This window comes from Lithobates pipiens, unplaced genomic scaffold (assembly GCF_037356315.1).
Source record: "Lithobates pipiens isolate NorthernLeopardFrog02 unplaced genomic scaffold, aLitPip1_a1.2 Scaffold_27, whole genome shotgun sequence".
NCBI classification, from domain to species: domain Eukaryota; kingdom Metazoa; phylum Chordata; class Amphibia; order Anura; family Ranidae; genus Lithobates; species Lithobates pipiens.
This window is the reverse complement of record NW_027507788.1, coordinates 83,159,306-83,169,925: the sequence shown is the minus strand read 5'-3', so window position 1 is coordinate 83,169,925 and position 10,620 is coordinate 83,159,306.

Here is a 10,620-nt window from a genome sequence, read left to right as displayed (position 1 = left end):
TAATTACAATTTTGATGCAATGCTTTTCAGCAGAGCTAATTCCTGCAATAAAACTAGAGTATATGGGAGAGGTTGCAGTGTCGTGGCACCAGCACCAGTGCCTAAGGCCCAATTTTTCTGCCCCTGTTTAACAGGGGCGTTTAATTACAATTTTTGATGCAATGCTTTGCAGCAGGGCTAATTCCTGCAATAAAACTAGAGTATATGGGAGAGGTTGCAGTGTCGTGGCACCAGCACCAGTGCCTAAAGCCCAATTTTTCTGCCCCTGTTTAACAGGGGCGTTTAATTACAATTTTTGATGCAATGCTTTGCAGCAGGGCTAATTCCTGCAATAAAACTAGAGTATATGAGAGAGGTTGCAGTGTCGTGGCACCAGCACCAGTGCCTAAGGCCCAATTTTTCTGCCCCTGTTTAACAGGGGCATTTAATTACAATTTTTGATGCAATGCTTTGCAGCAGGGCTAATTCCTGCAATAAAACTAGAGTATATGGGAAAGGTTGCAGTGTCGTGGCACCAGCACCAGTGCCTAAGGCCCAATTTTTCTGCCCCTGTTTAACAGGGGCGTTTAATTACAATTTTTGATGCAATGCTTTGCAGCAGGGCTAATTCCTGCAATAAAACTAGAGTATATGGGAGAGGTTGCAGTGTCGTGGCACCAGCACCAGTGCCTAAGGCCCAATTTTTCTGCCCCTGTTTAACAGGGGCGTTTAATTACAATTTTTGATGCAATGCTTTGCAGCAGGGCTAATTCCTGCAATAAAACTAGAGTATATGGGAGAGGTTGCAGTGTCGTGGCACCAGCACCAGTGCCTAAGGCCCAATTTTTCTGCCCCTGTTTAACAGGGACATGTAATTACAATTCTTGATATAATATTTCACAGGAGGGCCCATTCCTGTGCCCACACAGAGTAACTGTGAGGACTTATAGTGTTGTGGCACCAGCACCACAACCACCAAAGGTCAATTTTTCTACCACTGTTCAACAATGGCATGTAATTACAATTCTTGATATAATCGTTCACAACAGGGCGCTCCAGCGCCCACCAAGAGTCACTTTCAGGGCTTACAATGTTGTGGCAAAACCAACACCTTGTTCCGCCATTTCTGCAGAGCATATAGGGCAGGCCCCTACTTTCAAACATCCAACTTACAAACATCTCCTACTTGCAAACGGAAGGAGACAACAGCAAGTGAGATGAAAAAAGATGGACGACAAAACAAATTATACAGGGGTGATAACCCTTCCCTATGTTTTCCAAAAAGCTTAAAAATTTTTTTTTTGACTGGAGCTACACTTTAAAAATGTACCAGTTGAAAATTACAAACAGATTCAACTTAACACAACAAACCTACACAGTCCCTGTCTTGTTTGCACCGCCTGTATACTGCTGTTCTGAGTATATAGGGCCTGGGGGCCACACGCATTTCCTTTTTTTATGTTCAATAGTTTTTTATTGAAATTTGTAGTAGTACAAGAAACAAAGGAACAAAATAAAAGATAAGCGAAATATCAATAGTACAGTCAGTAGTAAAGTAATACACCGTGTGTCCAGAAACTGTACAAAATAATGCAGGGTTGTTTGTAATGTACAATTATGACAAAAAAGAGAATGAATATCAATACTCGGGAATATCCTCCCACCAGACACCCCAAATGGGATCTTGCTGTGTACTGGGTCAAGGATCAGCCTCAGAGCATCTTAAGAATAAAAGCGCAATATTAAGGTTTTCCCCGAGGATGCAGACAAGCAATATAGGTCAAATATGACCAACTTTCAAGAGAAAAGAAAAAAAAAACAGAATAACAACAAAAAACAAAAAAACAAAAAGAAAAACATGTATAACGCTCAACGTAGTTGGGATGCAGCAAATGCAAGAGCAAACAATAGTTATCACATGAGTACCTGGATCCGGGTAAGTGGTGGGCGTATTAGAGTACGAGTATGGTAGCGGGTGAGAAGTCATAAAGCATAAACAAAAACAAAAACAATTTGGGGGGGGGAGAGGGGTGGTGGGAAGGAGGAAGGGCTTGGGGAGGTGAAAGATGAAGTGGTAAGAGAGCAAGTAAGTGAGCCCATAATGGAGTATGAGTATTAGATAAGTAGGGGATGGGATTTGTCAAACCATTGTAACCAAGCTTCCCACAGTTTTATGGTTCTGGGTAGGTGGCCCTCAGCAGTGGCGTGCATGCGTTCATACATTCCGTGTAGGTGTGTTGTTCTCACAACTTCAGCACAGGAAGGTGTGTCAAGGGATTTCCAATTTCGGGTCAGAGTCAATTTTGCTGCTAAGCAGATGTGTGTTACTATGCATCTAAGGTCATGTGGTAATTGTTCGATGCCAATGTTGAATAAAGCTAGAGCGGGATCAAGTGGGGTAACAATGTGGGTGACCGCCAATATAAGATTGAATACGTCTGCCCAGAAGGGAACCAGTTTGGGGCAGGACCAGAAGGTATGATAGAGGGTTCCTGGGAGGCCACAGTGCCTCCAGCAGGCAGAATTTGCGTTCTCAAAGTATTTGTGTAGAAGGTTTGGGGTAAGGTACCATCTGAGATTAATTTTATACGTGAGTTCCCAAAGATTGGCCGACTTGGTCGCAGAATAGACAGCTTTTATGGCGAGCGACCATTGTTGTGGTGAGTAAGAAGTACCAGTTTCATGTTCCCATTTCACCAAAGGGGGTAGTTTAGCAAAGATCATTTTATCATTAAGTGTGGTATAGAACAAAGAGATACCCTTAGCTGTAACATCATTACCCGATATGTATTGCCAAGTTGTTTTCGGAATACTCACATGGAGATGGGGATTTTGTAGTAGGCAGTGAGTGATTTGAAAGTATTTAAAGTAGTCGCGGGGGGAAAGATTAAATTCCTGTCGTAGAGATGTAAAGGATTTGAGGAGTCCAGAATCATAAAGGTCTGCTATGTGTGTAATCCTATTGTTTTTCCAAGAATGGAGACGCAGATCGGAGATCAGTAATCCAATAATATCTATTGGAAGGGGAATTCTACAGTTGGTGATGTTTGATTTTGTGTGGGTAATCAAGTATTTGAATGCTAACACTGATGCTACTATAGATGGGGAAAGGTGAGTACAATTTGCCTTCAATTTAGGCGCTGAGAGGAGCCACAATCCCAGATTGCTACCAGGTATTTGGCAGGATTCTATGGAGCTCCACTGATTGGAAGGATCAGGATTAAACCAGGCTCTAATTTGAGCTAGTATAGCTGCGTTGTAATAGTCTCTAATATTAATATATCCCATGCCTCCTGCCTGTTTGTGTTTTATTAGGGAGTTGTGTGCTATTCTAACCCTTTTTCCTTGCCACACAAATCTTCTGAGGAGTGATTGAATTTGCGTGTGGAAGGATGAAGGTATGGGGATCGGGATTGCTCTAAATAAATACAAGAGTTGAGGAAGATGAATCATTTTAAACGCTGCTAGTCTACCCGAACTTGTGAGCATCAGTCTAGACATTTTATCTAGTTCTAGTGATAGTTTATTGAGAAAAGGGATGAAGTTGGTTTTTAATAGATCTTTAGGGCGAGAAGTGAGAGTGATACCTAAGTAACTCAGAGAGTCTGTAGACCACGTATATTGATAATGTTTTTTTAGGAACAGAGATTGGCGCTCCGGTAAGAACAAGGGGAAGACATAGGATTTAGAAATGTTCACTTTGTAATAAGAAACAAGACTGAATTCATCAAGTGTTTGTTGTACCGAAGCCAGGGAAGCTGTGGGATGTGTCAAAGAGAAAATAACATCATCAGCAAAGAGGCTAATTTTGTGATCTGTGTTGCCAATGTTGATACCAAAGATGGTGGGGTGGGATCTAATTTTAGCAGCCAGGGGTTCGATCATTAGGTCAAAGATCAGGGGCGAAAAGGGGCATCCTTGGCGAGTGCCGTTGAAAATGTGAAATGGCGTCGATAGCATGGACGAGCAGTAAACTTGGGCCGAGGGATTAGAATAAAGGGCTAGGATGGCTGAGAGAATATGGTTCTGAAATCCAAATTTCTCTAGGGTCAATTTTAAGTAATGCCAGTGGACCCTATCGAACGCCTTCTCCGCATCCAATGATAGAAGCAGAGAAGGCGCTCGATGGGCCACCGCGTGATGGACAAGATTGATCATCCGTCGTGTAGCATCTGAGGTTTGACGCCCCTTAACAAATCCCGACTGGTCAGGATGTATCAACATTGGCAAGACGTCGATCAATCTTTTTGCTATAACTTTAGCGTAAAGTTTCACGTCGTGATTTAATAATGAAATAGGGCGGAAGTTTTGAGTTAAGTTTGGTTCCTTCCCTGGCTTCGGTATAGTCACTATTAATGCTCTAAGCATCTCTTGAGGAAAAGAGGCAGAGGAGGCAGCAGAGTTGAACAGCGGTGTCATGTGCTCAGTGAGAATGGAGCTGAATTGCTTATAATATTCTCCCACAAAACCATCAGGGCCGGGTGTTTTACCATTGGGTAGCGTTAATATGGCAGATTGAATTTCTATTTGTGTGAAAGGGGCGTTTAATTCCTCCAGCTGTTGTGAAGTCAGGCTGGGGAGTTTCACAGAATCTAAGAATGCTTGTATCTGTACGGGGGTGGGTTGGGCTTGATCAGGAGCGTTCTTCAAATTATATAGTTTGCCATAATATGCGCTAAAGGCATTAGCGATATCTTGTGGGTTTTGTAATTTGGAGTTAGAGTCAGGATGATGGATATAAGGAATGGGACGTCTAGTGAGAGGTCCCTTAATCTGGTGGGAGAGTAGTTTGCCAGATTTATTACCTGCAGCGTAAAAGTTCATTTTGTGTCTCCGCTGAATATGGTCATGTTTTTCTAGAAGAAGAGCCCTAAGTTCTAATCTTAATGATATTAATTCCGATTTGAGTGCTTGGGTGGGATGGGATTTTTTGAGTAGATCAGTATTTTGGATGCGCATGAGAAGTGCGTCCATCTGCTGCCTCCTTCGCCTGCCATCTCTAGTTCCAAGTTGAATGAAAAGTCCCCGCATATATGCTTTATGCGAGGCCCATAAAATATGGGGATCTGCAACAGAGTCTTTGTTGTGGACAAAGAATTCCTCCAATTCGTTTTTCAGTGTTTGAGCATAGGGTTCAGATTGTAGGATTCTAGTATTCATTCTCCAAAGATACTGTGGAGAATGTCTGACATTGTCTTCCACGGTAATGTTGACAGGGGAGTGATCTGACCATGTAATCAGGTGTATGTTGGAGGAGGATACGGTTTGAAAGGTCCTGGAATCTGTCAAAAAGAGGTCGATGCGGGAGTAAGAGTTATGTCCTGGGGAAAAGTACGTATAGTCCCTCTCGTCTGCATGCTGACATCTCCAAACATCCAGAAGACGTAGCTTATTCAGTAGAGGATTCAGTGCCAGCCTGCTTCTCCTGGGCTGGAAGGACGAATCAAGATCAGGATCAGGGGTGCTGGTAAAGTCTCCACACCATATTGTAGTGCCTTGTTTTTCTGTTTCTACTTTTTTATGTAATTTTCGTAAGAAACGAGCTTGATGAGTATTGGGCGCATAGACATTAACAAAAATATAAGGAGCCCCATTGATGATACAGGATAGAATAATATAACGGCCTTCAGGGTCCTTGGTGCACTGAACCAGTTGAAACGCTAAAGAATTTTTAAAAGCAATAAGCACCCCTTTCCTTTTTTTAATTGCATTAGCTGTGAAGACAGTGCTGAAGTCTCTGTTGGTGCATGTAGGGGGATTACTCTGTTGGAAATGTGTTTCCTGTGCGCATAGAATTTCACATTCGGTATGCTTGGCCAGTGCCCACAAGGATCTTCTCTTCGCAGGGTGATTTAGTCCCTTCGTATTGATTGTGACAATGGTGATAGGCATATGTAGTGCAGGAACATCAAAAAGATGAGAAAGGTATTACTTGATAGGGCTTAGGGCTAGAGGAGACTGGGACTTCAGTGAGCGATGAGATATGGTTCAGCTGTCAGAATAGGTGAGCGTTGAGGGTGAACAGCAAGGAGTGCAGGTACCGTGCTAGTGGACTTGTAATAGAGGCGAGGGTAGATCTTGAATGGGAGCGGTCAGGCAAATAGGTCGAGGCTCTCAAAGCGCTGTGTGAGGCAGAGATACAGGAGGGGAAGGAGGAAATAAGGGGAGGGTAAGAGCGTAGGGAAAGAACAAAAACAAAAAAGGAAAAGTACAAAAAGGTACAAACTTAACTCAACGGTCCAAGAAACAACAATAGCAGTGGATTAATATGATTCGGAACGCTGCTTGGTAGATGACCGTAAACTGTAATAAGTGTTTCGAGTGAGGAATTACCTCAGCGCCTCCGCGCGTAGAAACACTAAATAGGGGTAACGAGTCTTAAGACCGGTTGTGAGTAGATGGCAGCGCCAAACGGCAATTGTAAAGCATGGCCCCAAACCACATAGCTAGTGGGAGGCATTTTTCTGGCTCCTTGGGGGCAGAGGTTGGGTTGAAAGAGAGCCTGTGTTACTTTGATCCATGGGTGCTGCATCTGGGGGAGCAGGGATGATGTCCCATCTTTGTAGTAGGTGCATACCTTGTTGCAGAGATGTTACTAGGTGTTTTCTCCCTTCACGATGAATGGATAGTTTAGCAGGTGCTATCCATTGGTATTGAAGCTGATGGTTTACGGAGAGCTTTAGTTATTATGTTTAATTGTCTCCGTCTGCTCAGGGTGTGCTGTGAGAGGTCAGCATAGATTTGGAGACGGGAGTACGGGTCTGGTAATGATTCCATTCCCCTCATTTTGTGCATAAACTGTTCCTTGATGTGATAGAAGTGCACCCTCAGTATGACATCTCTAGGTACTGCATCTGGTAAGAACGCAGGTTTAGGTAATCTGTGAATGCGATCTATGACCAGCTCAATATTTTTTGCATCAGGAAGCACCGTTTTGATGAGACCTTCGGCAAAGGCAGGTAGCTTAGTATTTTGGACAGATTCTGGGATCCCTCTAATTTTAAAGTTATTACGTCTGGCCCTGTCCTCTAAATCCGCCATTTTGTCTTTTATCCAAGCAATGTCCTGAGATTGTGCCTCCTGAGTGTCAATAACATAATTTACTGTGCCCGTAATGTCACTTACAGTAGCCTCCATGTGTGTGATTCTGTCATCCATTGCTCCTAACTTGTGGCCAAAACTATGCATAAGGGAGAGCATGTCGGATTGCAAAGAGCTCCTCAGAGACATGAGCATGTCTTTCAAGGTAGAGTCTATTACAGCCTGTCCAGTGGTAGGAAATGCTGCTATGGCGTCAGGCTGGTGGTGCATCTGAGGGTAGGCCTGAGGCATCCCACTGATCTGAGCCCTGCCCTGGGCCGGTTCTGTGTCATCCAGGCGCATTTTAGCCTTAGCTGGGTTGTGGGCTGTGGGAGTTCCCGGGGGAGAAAGAGAGTGTCCTGTTTTGCTTACCAGAGGATCCGATGCAATGTGGTAAGCTCCCCCTTCATCGGGATGCGGCCTCAGCCTGTGTAGGTTGTGAATTCGCTTTGGCGCCATCTTGGTTCTTCCGCGCGGACGGCTGATACATATACGCCGTCAGTTTTCGGGGAAGCCGACTATCCTTTCGCTTGAGCGACATCTCCGGGAGGTAGAGCGGGTGTTCCCCCAAGTTGCCAGAAGCAAAAAGAACGGAATGGGATCGCTGAAATGCCGCTTCAGAAGCCGTTTAGACTGAGAGCAATCTCCTCACGCAACCATCTCGGTCACGCGCCGGCCACGCCCCCCATTTCCTTTTTTTAATATGGGTACGGGGTTCCCCTTAATATGCGTACAAGACCCAAAGGGGCTGGTAATGGGCAGGGAGGGCTACCCATGCCATTTTTCTCAATGATTTTCAACCATATTGCAGGAACCAGATAAAACATTAAAACCGCACGCAGTTTTAAATGATGTTATTTCCGTTTAATGTCATTTTGTGCAGGGACTGTTCTAAACAGACACCCCCCGGCACGATATTTAAAGGAATATTTCACTTTTTTTTTCACTTTAAAGAGGAAGTAAACCCTGATGGGTTTACTTCCTCTTTCATTCCCTGCAAAGGTAAAGCATAATGGACTACTATGCATCGCATAGTAGCCCATTATGTGTCACTTACCTGACACAGGAGCCAGCGAAGTCGCCGCTGTCCCCTGTAGTCCGCCGCATCCATCTTGCTGGCGGCGTCTCGCAGCTCCGCCGCTGTCATTCGGCGAAGCCGTGATGACGTCACTCCCGCGCATGCGCACGGGAGTCGACACGCGCGGCAGCTCCACTCTTGGAAATGCCGCGCTCAGTGCGCCTGCGCGCCACTGTCTACGGCGCATGCGCCGTAGACAGCGGTGCCCGTTTTCGGGCAAATATCTCCTAAACCATATAGGTTTAGGAGATATTGCTTGGACCTACAGGTAAGCCTTAATCTAGGCTTACCTGTAGGTCAAAGTGGTTTGTAAGGGTTTACAACCACTTTAATCGTCATTAAAATCAGTGCTCCCGCCAAAACGGCCATTTTTAAAAACATTTTAGGCATTGACCCATGTCCCCTGGGGCAGGAGCCAGGTCCCCAAACCCTTTTTAGGACAGCATCTTGCATATTAGCTGTTAAAATTAGCACTTTTAATTTCGAACGTTCGAGTCCCATAGACTTCAACGGGGTTCTAAAGTTCGTACGAATTTGGGGTCCGTTCGAAAGTTCTGGTGTGAACCGAACCGGGGGGGGTGTTCGGCTCATCTCTAGTCAGGGCAGTGGGGCAGCAACTCAGAACCCACAAGGAGCCCACCCATAACCATGCACATAGACATCAAACCCAAGAGCATCATGACATACATGGTACATTTGGTAGTAGGACTGTCTGCAGTAAAAGTCATATGAACATAGAAAGAAAAAACAAACAAGAATCAAACAAAACTCCCCTCCAGCCCACCCCACACCCCAAAAAAGAAACCACAAGGTGTTTGTTTACCCAACCAGCACACCTAGAACAGAGTCTTTTGCGTTAGAGTATGCAGACTCCAGCGCAACCGCTTCCTGGAGGCAATATAAAACTGAGGGAACAAAATAGGGGCATAATTAATACCTCAAACTGAAGTACAATGTTCGCTTAGAGTGTTCCAAGGGCCCATTCTTAGTTGCAGCATTTCCCAATAAGGAAGAAATAAAAAGGAAGAAGAATCATATAATTAAAAAAAGGGGGGAAAATAAAAACTTTTAAGATGAAGTTCAGTATTAACGGTAATCGAGCCGTGGGGGGGGGGGGCAACTGCCTCACCCCATCCCTTTTTGGCTACCAGAGTCTCCAGTTTCGGTACCCCACATGGATCATGTCTATGCCTAAAATTTTGCTTTCAAACAGAGCAGTATACATATCAGTCCTGGATCCTGAGAAACCTGCCCGGAAAGCAAGCGGGGTTGTAGCGTGACCCTTACTCCCTCATCACATCAGATTAGAACTGCAGAGTCTTTGCCCCCCCACCTCCCCATCCGAGGAGTACAAATCATTGTGCCCTTGTATAGGTACCCAGGCAGCCATTGGCCAGAGGGGGGGAAGGGACGAGGGGGGCAACACAGGGCCTCCAGACCCCTCTGGAACAGAGTGTATCCCCCCACCCCCTCCACCATAGATCCCGGCCGACCCTGCGGCAATATCTAAAGCCATCTCATCCCCGGATCGGGGATCTCTCCACATTAGAGAACAGGTTGTCTCGAGACAGTTCGGGGGGAGTCAGGGCAATGGGTCTTCCAAGTTCAGATAGAGGTGGTCAAGATTGGGCAGGGACAGATGTGCTTACCACTGGGCATAGCTGGCAGTGCGGGAGGACCTCTGCCAGAGACTCCGCATCTGGGATCAGCCTTGCCGAGGGAGGGAGTCGATCCATCTGGAGGCTTCACTCAGGGAGGTGAAGAATCTGACGGATTCCCCATCTACCACTCTGAGTTTCGCGGGGAACATCATGTTGTATTTGAGACCTTTGGTGCGCAGCTGGGCCTTGACCTGGTCGAATGTCCTGCGTTGCCTTTGTGTCTCCACTGAGTAGTCAGGGAATAGCATGATTTTGAAATTCTCATAGCGCAATTCTCCTTTCTTTCTCGCCTCCCTTAGAACGAGATCTCTGTCTCTAAAATTCAAGAGGCGGAAAATAAATGTGCGTTGTGGGGCTCCTAGCGGGCCCTGGACAGAAGGCATTCTGTGTGCACGCTCCACTACAAAGTGTGGAGAAAATGATGCCTGCGGGAGGAGTGTGCATAGCAGTTGTTCAGTGAAAGTCTCTGTGTTCCATCCCTCCGCACCCTCCGGGAGGCCTACCAGTCTCAGGTTGTTCCTCCTTTTCCTGTTTTCTTGGTCCTCAGCCCTGGATTCCAACGCCTTCATTTTCATCTGTAGTGTGCGGGAGGAGGCAGCATGGTCCCGGACCACATCCTCCGTGTCCCCTATCCTCCGCTCCGCCTCTGTCAGTCTCTCCCGTCTGCCCTCTCCATATATTTGTACATGTTGTACATGTTGATCATATCCCCTCTAAATCTCCTCTTATCAATAAATCAATAAATAAATTCAGTTCCTCTAAGCTTTCCTCGTAGCTGAGCTCCTCCATGCCTCTTATCAGTTTGGTTGCCTTCTCTGCACT